Source organism: Poecilia latipinna, unplaced genomic scaffold (genome assembly GCF_001443285.1).
Source record: "Poecilia latipinna isolate Pla-1442-1.1 unplaced genomic scaffold, P_latipinna-1.0 Scaffold1821, whole genome shotgun sequence".
Classification (NCBI taxonomy): Eukaryota; Metazoa; Chordata; class Actinopteri; order Cyprinodontiformes; family Poeciliidae; genus Poecilia; species Poecilia latipinna.
Window position 1 is genome coordinate 190,002 of NW_015114437.1, and position 13,747 is coordinate 203,748.

The window sequence follows — 13,747 nt, forward strand, 5'->3', positions numbered from 1 at the left end:
AGCGTGGCTCCTCGGCCCCGTGGCAGAGGGGATTTCATTAGGCAGAGGGCAGGGGGAGAACGGAGGAAATTAATGTGCCATTCAAGATGATTTCTTTGTTTCCCATCAACATGATCACAGACAGGCCGCGGGGAAGAGATGATTTACGCACACAAAGGGAAGAGACGGGGAGGGGAAAGAAGCAGGGAGAAAGAACATCACAAAAGGCTCCCGGTGCGTGAAATGTCTTCCTTTTGGTGGAAATGTTCTTGTCACGATTTTCTTTCTTCTCATGGCTTGAAGTGCTGGGATTGTTTTCAGTCAGAAAAGCCTTGTTGTTTGTCATTAAGGGAAGTATATCTGAGTGAAAACACCAACAGGCACAACAATGTAATGCATTTCTTCTCTGTTAAACACAAAGTAATCCAACCAGTGAAGAGATGTCCTGCAGCCTCGTTAAGAACCTGTTAAACAATGGCGGCAGTTGTTTTTCTTTAATGCACGCCTTGAAACCTGCAGGATGCATTCTGAGCAACGTCTCACTTCATAAACAACCTGAGATCAGAAAGAAGCACAAAGTAAACATTGAGGTTAGAAATTAAATTGTTAATCAGCAGCGGCTCTCTGTCAGAAATCATTTTTACCCCCATGGCGAAATAATAAGAGAATAAAGTCATAAAATTTGAGGATAAAGTCGTAAAAACGAGAATAAAGATTCTATTAGAAACACACCTAATAATGTTTCCATTGACTGCTAATTTACGCAACTTGAATAAAAATAAATTTGCTTGATGGAAACATGGCAATTTTGCAAAAACTCACAATCATCAATAAAAAGTTTTGCGTGATCATGTGTTGGGTTCTTTGGCCATATTGATTCTTCAGCAAAACTGCAAAGGAAACTTTTTGTTCACATCACAAGAGTCACATTAACAAACAGGATGTTACTACAGGAGGAAACTACAAAGAAGACGACAGGAAGTGGTTGAAGGATGACGTTTTTTAATTACTTATTTTGTGACCAAATTTATTCACGTGTGATTTTAACTTCATTTCTTATTTAATGGAAACAGTTTCAACAAAGTCAACAGACTTTTGCCACATTTGTAACAGAAATGCAGCTAATAATGACTGTCCTTCAGCCTGGCTCTCCATCCAGGCCGAACTCTGGTTGCCTGATGCCTGTGAGCAACATGCAGGTTGACATGAGCCGCATATAAATGGCTGCAGAGCAACAACACGGCCTTTTTATTTAGACGCGTCCACAGAGTGTATTTTCAGACGCGTTAGGAAACGGTTTTATGCAGTTGGTGACCTTCGGTGGTGGAGCAGGTGTTTAGGGTCTGATAACATCGTGACAGGGAGTACAGGTGTGACTGCGTACAGACAGGAAGGACACACACACACACACACACACACACACACACACACACACACACACACACACACACACAGAGGCTGGCAGAGACACAGATTTTTCTTTGTTTTTGGAGGTAAACTGACTAAAAAGCCGTAGTTTTCTCTATTTGGATCCAACGTGCCGCTTGGAAAGGATAAAATCTGAAACAGAACTAGCTGTGCTGACCACCAAGCTGCTGCACCAATGCTGCTGTTCAATGCCAAATGTGCAAATATATTAAGAGTTAGAACAATTTCTCACAGAAAACATCACTTTCAGACTGAAACACGAACGCCTTCAGTCCCTGGTTAGTATTATTTTTATCTTTTTATTAAAACTAAAACCTGATACCTGTAAAAAAGCTATAAAATGACAATATGTGCCTGGAAAATACACAAAACTGTCCCATAAAAATGTTATTCACATTTTAAATATTAACTGTTAAAATCCTTTTGTATAGAAGGTTATGTGCAGCAATTTAAACTTTTTTAAAGACAATATTATGGGAAAAATAAAGAAAATTGAAACTTTTTGAAAACATGGCGCAAAATCAAACAGTTTTTAGACTACAGAAATCACAAAAATAAAATAATTACAACATTCTTAAAGAGACAGAGGTCCAATTTTAATGTGTTAAAGTATCAAGTCAGATTTCTTTCAAGTCATTTTTATAACTGACTGTAACATAAAATGGCACTAAGTGCCTGGAAAATACACAATACAGCAAATCTAAGGAACATGTTTATTGAAAACTGAAAAATATTATTTACGCTTTTCATATTACCTGTTGAAATCCTTTTATTTTGGGAAAGTTATGTTCCTCAATTTAAACTATTTTGTAAGACTGTTTCATGGAAAAATAAAGAAAAATGGCAACTTTTTGGGAAAGGTGGCAGAAAATCAGAAGTTTTAGGTCACAAATATAAAAACACAAACACAGCATCCTGGATGATTGTACTTTAGAAAACACAACAGAGGCTGAACTTTGTAACTTTATCCACATTAAGGATTCAGATTGGAGGAAATGTCTCTGGATTGTTTTGATGTTTCTCTCCTTTATGCTCTTTATTTTCAGGTTTTATATTTGTTAATGTTGGATTAAATCAGGTTTCTTCTGAGTTTTCTCACTTGAAGGCATCCGTCCTCCTGCTGCCATCTTGTCCTCGGCTCCCCCATGTGGTCAGAAGCGGAACAGCAGTGACTTCCCCTGACATTTAAAGGCCTTTCTGAAGAAGCTGGTGGATTTCAGGAACCTGTTCACCTTGAGAAAGTTTCCAGTGAGTGTGAAGATGTGAGCGATGCGCCGCAGCCTGCAGGGCGATGCTGCGATACCCAGCGGCCCCGAGCCGCAGCTTGATGTGGGCCGATACTCCCAATGTTTTGTCTCTCCTGTTCACATCGAGCATGACAGAGAGGATTTCGGAAAGGCTGCGCTGCCAGATGGGAGATCGTTCCTTCATGGCTATTGTGTGCGAAAAGCCGCGGAATATGTCGGCTTTATCTGCGTTAAAACATACCGAACGTTTTTCCCTGTGATACTGTGCTAGCAAAGCTACAGCCGCTCCCATCTGTGCTGCTGCAAACTGTATCTCGCTCCTGCAGCATCCAGGCAGAAATAACTCGGCTGATCTGAGCGGGAAGCCAAATTTCTGATACGTAAATGTGTGAAATAGTGTGATATTGAGACGTGGTTCCAGATAGATTATGTTGTATCACTGAGCTGTGTTTTATCCAGACTCCTTGCCGCTCTATCTCGCTTGCACACGCTGACACACATAATGCCCTATCATCTCCCTCTTCCCATGCAAGAGACAGAAAAAAGGCAAATATGTGCTCTCTCTCGCTTGGTACAGCAGCGTATTGGGCCGTTTGAGGGAGGAAAAAACGAGCAAATTTCTACCAAAAAATATTGAGATTAGTCTCAGAAATTTTTCAGAAAACAAAAAACAAGCATGTTTCTGACCTCCAAAGTCAAAAATATGCTAGAAAAAACTCTCAAGTTTTCCATAAAAAACAGGGCGATTTCTGTATTGCAAAAATAAAAAATTTAAAGAAAAAAAGCTCACAAATTTAATGATTAATCTCATAATTTTTCAAGAAAAAAATTGGAAAATTTCTGAGCTAAGAGTCAAAAATGTGCAGAAAAATCTCAGAAAGTTTGAGCTGCCAAATTTTTCCAGGAAAGTTTCTGAACTAAAAGTGAAAAATGTGTTTTGACAGAAGACTTCCAAAAGTGGAAAAGTTTTTGACTTCTGGATCTCAGAAGTCGTAGTTTTTTTTTTTCTAGAAAATTTTTGACTTGAAACTCAGAAATTTGCACATCAAAATTTCTGAGGTTAATCTAAAAACTTTTTCTAGCAAAGTTTCAACCTTTGAAAATAAGAATATTCCTAGTTTTTTTGTCTAGAATATTTCAGAGATCAAAGTCAAAATGTGATAATTTGTTGGCAGAAGTGCTGTGCTGTACGTTGGCCCTAATACGCCGCTGTAGATGTAATACGAGGTCATGACTGGAATGTTAATTTTACCACTGAAGTCCATCAGCGGACACACAGACATGCAGAGTTTGTGCCAACCTCACCGAAACCAGAACAATACACAAAATCAAACCTGCATTCCTCTGCAAGCCACTTGGAGTTTTATTTCATCGTTTCTGACCACACTAGCTGTAAAAAATGTTTTAAAAAGAGAGATTAAACTGACCAACTGCAGAGGTTTGAATAGCAGCAGCGCAGCTCCAAGTCTGTAGGAGACAAAGGCGGCGGCGGCGTGGGAGAGGAGGCCACAGCTCGCAGATCAAGAGGCGTGTTTGAGTATCTTATCGCGGCTGTCGCCAGCTCAACCTGGCTCCGCCGGCTGGGTGCGGGATTAGGAAGGCCCACAGCGCCTGATTATTTGGGTGAGTGTTTCTTTGTAAACAAACACTGAGGCTCGGATTGTTCCGGTCGCAACACGTTTGGATCCCCCACCTTAAAAAACCTGAACACTCACAAACAGACAGCAGATATTCACTCACTGGAGGTTTATGGAAAACACAAAGCAGAAAAACAAAGCAAAGGTGTTCAGTTGTTTAATCCAACTCCAGTCCGTTTCTCTAGAAAGTCCGGTTCGGTTAGTGAGGTGTGAACGGGAAACCGAACTCTGACTTAGTTTGGTTTTCCATACTAGGTCGTAAATTTGACTGAACATTTTCGGTTGTATTGTGATAAAATGTGGTCATTTTCAGGAAACTGTGTAGCATTATGCTAAGGAAGTTTCAGTTTTCTAAACTGCATTTTCTTTTAACTATTTCAGTGTTTTCAGACCTGATAGTCCAGTTTTCTTGAGTCTATTTGGACCAAAGTTGGATCATCTGCTCCTCCTCCAGCTGCTGTGGCTCTGAGTCAAACCAACCTGTTCCCCTCCTGGCCTGTGGGGGCGCTGCACCAAGAACCACTGAAGGATCGACACAAAAACCTCTGAAGTCACTGAAAGCAACTTCCTTCACAAAATGGAGTGTCAGATTTTAGCGGTTGGAGGATTTCTCTTTAGTCTTTGGCAAAAGACCATGTGTCATTTCTCCTGCTAGCGCTAGGCTAGCATGTTTGGTTTGGTTTTATTTACCCAGAATGCCCTGCGCTGTAGTCCACTTCCTGCTTTTGGAGTGGTCTCCGATCTGCATTCAAACTGAACCAGAGTTCACTTCAACAAAACCCAGACCTACAGCTAGCTGGCTTTGTCCGTCAAAGCGGTTCGGAGTTCACTTTTTCCAGAGTTCCTCAACCAAACCAGACTTTCTAGGGAAACGGACTGGAGTTGGATTGAAGCAGATTAAACGGAGCTGGTGGAAATGCATTTTTAGTTTAAGCGTTTTTCATTCAAACACAAAAATGTCTGAACGTTATGAGGTAAAGTAATCCAAAATGAAACTAAACAGTAACCGAAAACTGCTGGCGTCTGCAGCCGTGTAAACGCCAAGATGAGTCAAGTGGAAACATATTGGAGGTAAAGTGAGTGAAGAAAGATATTATTATTTTACTAACAACACAATAACATTATGCCAAGCAGATTGGAAAGTGCAGGGAAGAAGACAAACTCCAGCAGAAGTGTTTATTTATAACACAAATTCTCATTCAGTGCTTATTTTATTTTTACCGCAGTCGTTCACGGCGCATGTTTTAAACCAGCGTGGAGTGAGAAGCAGCCGTGAAGCCTGCGAACTCAGCCGCGTCCCCACATATCCATTCCAGATGCTGGCTAGACTGGCTGGAGCCGGGGCCCGCTGCACCGGGGGCCGGATCGTCTTTTCCTCCAGGTGTGATGCCTCACGCTGATTCCCCCCACATGCTGCAACGGCCTAATCCAAACACAGGGGATGGTGACAGCGCTCGACCTCCACCAACCACCCACACCGCCGCAGCGTCACTTCCTGCTTTGACTCAGCAGTGTAACGAACCAACGCCGCTGAGGCTGGAGGCCGTCGGCGGCTGCTTCAGGAACTCAGTCGTGTCTAAACTGGCCGTTTTCTAGGCCTGGTCAGTTTAAGACGACCAGAGTCAGCAGAGTACCCAAACATTATACTGAGGTAGGAGTAAAAAAGTATTTGGTTCAAAGTTTACTCAAGTACTGAGTAAACTATTTTTACTCAGTGCATTAAATCAGCCATTTAATGTTTAAAAATTACATCATCAGACACACTAAAATGTAAAGTTAAGTGGAAATTTTGGTAATTTAAGGACCAAAATGACAATACTTCGCAATCATAAATAAATAGATAAAAAGGGGGATTTAATTTGCAAAATTAACATTTTGGGCATTTTTGTACTTCCATTTGTGTTTCTACTGCTTCTGAAAACAGACCAAGTGTTTAAACCAAAACACCCAGATGCTTATTGGCAACAGAAGCTGCTGGGAAATGAGCAGAATAACTTTCTGAATGTAACAAATCAGCAGCACTGCCCTTTCACCTAATGAGCCCAGTCCGTTACCTAGCAACCCCAGCAGAGTTCTTCTGTTACTTAGCAACCCAAGGTAGGTTGGCAGTCAATTATTTGGATTTAAAGTGACAGGAGCCCCAAAATACCTGAAAACAGGCAGAACTGATCGGACTGAAATCTCTGAGAGCGCAGGCCAATCCGAACCTGTTCAGTAACACATAATATTTCACAGTTAAAACATAAACAATAGGCAAGTCTTCAGTCTAATTAAACTCAACGTCTGTGTTTGATTTGTGGAGAAAAGTTCAGACATTTTCATGATGAGTTCAAGTGGAAACGATCCTTCCTAATTAACGGACAGATTAAAAGAGAAGAAGTCCAGCATGTTGCAGTGGGGAGGCTTGTTTCTTCTTCCCATAAATATGCCGTCCTCGGTTATGCCAGAGCTGGAATGCATCCAACTGAAGCCATGAGACATATTTTGAGTGGGCTAGTTGATATTTTTTTACCACCTCTGCATCTATCTGTCCATACCCTTAACAGAAAAAATAGATTAAATGGAAAGTTGCATTTTGAGATGAAGGAATAAAGTGGTGGTGTAAAGTTGAAAGAGTTTCACTCGCTGAACATTTACAGAGCTGGAAATAAGTATTTAACATCAGTTTAAAACAACCTGGGTGAGTAAAAAAGCAGTTTTAAAAGGATGATTTTATTTATGGAGGGAAAAAAAACAATTGTGAAAAGTAATAATCCCCTGAACCTCAGGAAAGGTTGTTCCACAGAAACAACAGAGATCAACATAAACAGTCATATTTTCTGTGGAGGAATTTTGTCCCGCTTTATTTTACAGAATTATTTTTAGTCAGTTGCTTTGGTGGCTTTTCCAGAACAACTTGCCCATCTCAATCAGATACTTTGACTAGACCACTTCTACTCCCTCTTTTTAAGCCATCCAGAGATGAATTTATGCTTTGGATCATTTTTCTGTGCTCTGATGTTCTTTTTCCTCAAACATAGTGAAGCCTGCAGAGCTTCAGACTCTGATAGAAAACATCCTGGGAAGGTCAGAATAGAACTATGGTCTATACAAAACATGTTGATTGCATTTTTTGAACAAAATGATTCGTAGATGATGTGATTTTAGTCTGATCAGTTCTGCTGATTGTCAGATGTTTTAGGCTCTCTGTCACTTTAAATCTGAATAATCTGCAGCTGGCCACGCCCCCAACTCAACGTTTACACTCACACATGAAAATGGCTGTAAACAAATGCGCAGTAATACATCCATCCATCTTTGAAAAGCAGAAGGGGAGCCTGCTGCGCAACCAACAAGGACACAACAAGTGGTTTCTGGGTAGTAAGACAACAACAAAACACTTGAGTTTTCCAGCAGCCATTATACAGTACATACAACAAGAAAACCGGCTGTACAGATGTGCTGGAACTCTGCTGAGGTTGCTAGGTAACGGGCAAAACTCTGCTGGGGTTGCTAGGCAACAGGGACAGTGCCTGCTGATTTGTGATGTCAGATTCAAAAGATTAATTTCCCAGACAACAAAAACATGAACTTATTGCCAAAAGCCAACTGGCTGTTTGTTTTTTTTAAGTGCTTGGGCTGTTTTTGGAAGCAGTGGAAACCTGAATGGAAGTATAAAACATGCACAGTGTGAATTTTTGCTTAATATTTCCCCTTTAAGTTAACAAGTCAACAGATTAGGAATCTTCTTTTTTTCGCTGCAGTTCAGAATTGTTGGCATTAATTTTTCTCACACTATTTCAAACAGGTTTGTACAGATTGATGTGGCTCCTGCCAGTGAGCGAGTCGACTGTCATAACTTCTCCCCATGAGCCGACGCCATGTAAATGATTTCCTGATGTTTGAACCAAAGCTGCTGTGATTAGACGCACTGGATCAAGGCTTCAGCCAGGATCCTCCCACAGCTCAACCCCAGCTCCTGTACATGATAATAACGCCTAACATTTGCAAATGCTCAGCGACAGAAAGCCGCTACTTCCTCCAACATGATGGAGTTTGAAATGCAGGAATTTCCTATGAAAGTAGCAGTTTTCTGCACCTTATCAAACGATCTGCTCATGAAGTCACAGCTGAGAATGTTGTAATTGCCTGATTCATAGGCTGGGTCGAGCTAAATCACAGTTTTGGCAACTTAAGCTTAATATGATGAGTGCAGCTAATGTCAGGAAGCCGCGGTTTGAGTTTGGAAGCTGTAATTTATTTCAACTGTTCATCATTATTATGATTTCCCTCCCTTTCTTTGTGGTGACTTGGAGATGCGTTCAGCCTGAGAGTCTTCCCTTAACACACAGTGACACATTTCCTACTAGCTCAGACAAAACAGCAATGGTAAATTGAAATAAAAAGTGAACACAACAATGTTAAAAAGACAAATTGTTCATCTTTAATGCAAGTTAATATATAGCAGACCTCCATTATTTATGGCGTTTAAAGGCCATAACCGCCCAGAAATAGATAAAACCCACAAATATTCTGAAAAAGTTGCCAGTTTTAAGAGGTCTAACACTACGAGGCGCAAATTTTAAAGATGCAGAACCAAAAATGAGAAGAAGAAAAGAATACAGGTAAATTTTTAAAATTCAAGTTATTCACTCTAAATATCAAAGTTCTAAATATTCAACAAGCTCAGTATTTCTGTTTAGTTAGAAATACTTAGTTAGCAACAAAATATTTTTGTTAGAAGCAAAATCTTCAACTTGCTAACTACATAGTTTTGTTAGCTTGCTTCAAGAGCAAGCTAACAAAACATTAGCTTGCTAATTATTTAGTTTACAATATAAAACTAAACTAAAAATAAATTCTTGACTTCAAACCAATATTTAGTTTGCTAAAGATTTAATGTGGAGCTAAATATGTTGTTTTAAACTAAATATGTGACACACAATGCAATGCAGCAAAGTATTTTGATTTTCCACAATATATTTAGTTGGTAAGCTAAATATTTAGCTTGAAACTGAGACTCTTACAAATGAATAATATTGTGAAAATATAACTACTGAAAATGAACCCAATAGATGGATGGATGGTTTTACTCAAAATCTTTACAATCTGACAGATTTGGTGACATTTTGCAGAAAATGGAAATGTTGAGAAATCTTTTCCAATCAGGATCACTTTTTATTTCTTACCATCAGTATTTCGAGGTAACTGGCCTCCATGGCGCCCCGCGTTGTGACATCATTACCAGTCATCGGTTCTGCCTCCTGTCCTCAAACTGGACTTGGACATTGGGTCTGAGTTGGATACCGGTGCTGCTAATCATGTTTTGGACCTGCTGGGCCCGGCTCCAGTTCCATGCAGGAGTGTTACTGGAAATCTGTCCAGTGGGACCAGATCTAATAATTACTTGAGGTCGGAGCCGCCAGCATCTGCGGCAACGTTTGGAGAAAATGGGCCGCTGTTAGCAAGAACACTTATCCTGTAATCATTCATCATCTTCTGAAATCTGCTAAGGATATAACCTCACTGCTACCCATTTTTATATTTTTATAACTAAATACTAGCATCTGCGGGCTTTAGTAGCTGAAGTTCGTAACGGGCCAATTCAAACTGGAAACAGAGGGAGCAGAGATTAAGGTGGAACGTTTATTTAGCGCCAACGTTCAGCTTTCTGGTAAAACAGAACTGAGCAAAACAAACATCTGTACAAACTGGTTTATTAACCTCACGTTAGATTCTCCTTAAGGTTTCTTGCTTCTCAATTCTTCCTTTTCACAAGTAAATTATTCAGTTGTCTATGTTAAGAGGAGCTGCAAAGCTCTGGTCTAAATTCAGCCCCGATCGGCCATTTTTGTAGTTTTTTATAGCACATCAGCGACGCAGCAACATAGAATCTCACAGTGTCACGAACTGAGTTTGTGGATGGACCAAAACGCAGACAGGAGCTGGAGCCTGGATCATGTGGAACGTTTTAATAAGAAACATGAAAAAAAACCAAAACAAAATGAAAGATGAAAACGTTCTGGTTCTACATGTAGATTCATTATGTGACATTTTGTCCTTATCTGCGAGTATGTTTTCATCAATATTAATAAATTACTTACAACAAGCTCTCGTATCTTATTAAAAAGTTACTTCTAAATTAGTTTTGTCTTATTTTAAGTGCAGTAAAATATTTGCATTAGAAACTAGACCAAAGATACTTTAAGTTTTTTGTGTTTTTGCAGTAAAGTAGGAATAGCGAAACATCTAAACACATTTACTCAAAAAAAGGTAAAAAAAAAAAAAAACTCTCCTAAAAGTACTTTTTTTTCCAAAATATTTGCTCAAATACATGCAGACGTGGGTAGTAACTAGTAACTTTTTTGAAGAAATTTACTTTTAGGAATATTTTTACTTAGTAATTTTATTATGAAGAATCGTTACTTTTACTTGAGTAAAATTTCTGGATTTTCTGCCCACTGAATGAAAAACAAAATGTTTTAACCAGTCACCAGACGCAGACACACACCTGCAGATTATGTTAAAGTTTCTGAAGTTTTTTACTGAAAGAAACTGATTTGGAAAAATTTTATTTTTTGGAACTTATATAAAGTTTTGTCATTTTGTTCCTTAAAATATCAAAATTTCCTCCTAACTATTATTCTGGTGGGCCTGATGATGTAATTTTTACATATTAAATGATTGATAATTTGATCAGTTACTCGTACTGAATAGACTTTTCACCAAATACTTTTTTACTCTTACTTGAATAACTTCTTGGACACTTGGACAGTGAAAATATGTTGAATTATTGCTTTTCTTACATTCCTCCCAGGTTTCTCTCCAAGCTGCTGTCCGAGCTCCGCTCCAGTCTCACTGCGATGCCTCATTACCTGTGAAACCTCCCCGCTCGCCCTGCTGGGGGCGCGGTTCTGTTCGCCGGCCCGGTCGTCAAGGTGACCTGCCTGGCCCCGGGACGGCAGACTGCACCCAGGCCGCCCCATGCCGGTCGCTGCTCTTGGCCCTGGGTGTTTCCAGGCTGCTGCCCGCGTCCCGGTGAGCAAGCAGCTGATCTCATTTTTCAACGCGCAGCTGCCCGAACATCAGGCTCAGGTGAAGGTGACCTGCTCCACCGTTTGGGATCCGCGGCTCTCTCACTGCTGCGAGGTAGAAAACCTTTCTGGTTTGCCAGGGTTATGACGTAGACCCCCCACAGCTCTGAACCGGAAGTGATCCTCGCCGTCTTAGATAGGCTTGCGCATTCGCTTCGATGCCAAAAATAACGTGGACACTTAATGAGAACTGTTCTTTATTTTCTACGACTCTTCTTGCTGAAATGTTCTGCTCACACATCAACGGTTATTTTTATTTAATTAAAGATTACTTAATTACAACAAACAATTGATATACTGGATAACTTTTTATATTTATTGGTGCTGGAGAGAACTTTTGTTTCTGCCAAAGAAACTCAAGTCTCTATTATTGTTTTATTGTGCTTCTAAATTACAAATAGCTCTAAATGTTACTGATGGACTCAACTTTTGAAAGTAAAGACCAACCATGTGTTTGACATCATTGGAAAGCTGAGAATCCTTATTTCAGGATCTGTGGTCAGTGAGTGTTTATTAAATGGGTTCAGTGGTCCTCAGTGTGAAAAGGTTTGAGAAACAGAGTCCTCAAATTAATCGAGTAGTAGCTCTAATGTACTGTTTATAAGGTAGGAATGAGGTGAGAGCTTGTTCTAAGCTTGTTTGTTCATTGTTGTCATAGCAACTGCCTATCAAGATGGCTGTCAGTTACAAAGTTCATGGAACTGTGACATCACTTGAGAACTATGTGATGTCACACAAGAACTATGTGGTGTCACATAGTCACATGATGTGTTATACTGAGATAAATGTCAGAATAAAGAGAACTAAAGGTAATCCCTATTTGCAGCCATTGGCCACTTTATTAGGTACTGAATGTTTCAGTTTAAAGGGCCAGAATCATGTAAAATCAACGTTTTGAGCCATACTTCTTGTTATGATGTCATTCCCTCCTCATAAACATACTAGGAGTGTTGCCTTGATTCTTTCATGCATGTTTGAGAAATCCTTCTGTAAAACGCCTGGTTGGACCTGGCCCCGCCTTTGAGACACAGCTCCTTCCCCACTCTGCTCCTTCAGACTAGCCAGCAGCAATTAGCAAACAGCTGAGCTCATTAAAGGAGCTGCTTCTCAGAGAAAAGCTGGTAGAACATTGTTAAAGGGTTAATAGAAGAGCCATGTTGTGATGACCTCATGGAGGCGGAGCTTCAGAAACAGCAGGAGTTTTTAAAGAGACAGGCCCAATTTCAAGGTGTTTAATCAGGAAATCTATTTTAAGTCATATTTAATATTTTCAGTATTATTTAACAATTGAAGATAATTGATTGTGCTATAAAATTTCACTATATCCCTGGAAAACATAAAACTGCCCCTTTAAAGTGTATGTGACAGCTTAACTGCCTCCAAATTAATAAATAAAAATCAAAAGTGGGTGGAGTCGAGACACACTAAGGGGCGTGGCCAACTTAGCAACTTTGTAGCAACGAGTTTTCAGACTTCAGTGATAAATCTAGTGAATGTTTTCTGTTATTGGAGTCAAACTGCCTGCAGTCGCGGCAGAGACGCTTTCCCCTCCGTATCCACATTGTGTTCACAGTCACTTCACATCTTTCTGATGTTCATTTTCAAACTTCAGGAAGTTTCTTCCGCTCTGTTCAGGAATTGGTACATTTGATGAAAAGGAAAACATGCATTGTAGTGTTAGGGATGATTGGCTGACTGGTGACTTTTCGAGTGTCCGTTTTCTTTGTGAAGCTTCAGTAATCAGTTTACAGACGTCTTATCTCTGCCTCCATCCATCTCTCTTGTTTATTCTTGCTCTCTGTGTCTCTTCTCTCTTCCTGTCACCCCCCCACCCCCTCGCCTTCTAACACAGGACAGATTGGGAAGCCGTTATGGCGGCACAGAAGTTGAGGGAGAAGCTATTTATCCCAGACGGATCAGGAGGTGTGTGACGGAGGTGTGGACGGTTGCTGCAGGTCAGTGACGTTGGCAGGCGCCAGGCAGGCCGGCCCACATGGCTCGGGGACTGTGGGACTACAGACAGATGGCACCTGGTGGGTGACAAACAATTAACAAACCAACAAGAATAGCTGGATCGGCACTATACCCACAAGCGCAGGAGATAGCTAGAGAGCGGGTGCATCTGTGCTCCGAACATTTCTGCTCTTTACTTTTTCTCTCCCCGAGACTTGTTTTGTATAACAGTTGCAATTTAACCATGTGTCTTTCTCACAAAAACACCCTCGTCGTTGTGTTGCTTTAGAACGGTCTAAATAAAGCAGTGCTGAGCATATGCAACCAGCATATGTTTCTGTTTATTTCAGTGCAGTTTTCAGAGAAGTGGCTGTTAATTTAAATGCACACGACTGTGAAACAACACCAGTAAAGCAGTCAAAGTTAGTTT

General features: G+C 40.3%; 1 long non-coding RNA gene across 1 annotated transcript; it reads left to right on the forward strand.

The window, feature by feature from the left end:
• The first annotated feature begins 11,330 nt into the window (after positions 1–11,330).
• LOC106934537 (uncharacterized) lies at positions 11,331–13,640 on the forward strand. Its single transcript, XR_001421715.1, has 2 exons — positions 11,331–11,419; positions 13,217–13,640. It is a non-coding gene; the product is annotated as an uncharacterized LOC106934537 (long non-coding RNA).
• Positions 13,641–13,747: the final 107 nt, after the last annotated feature.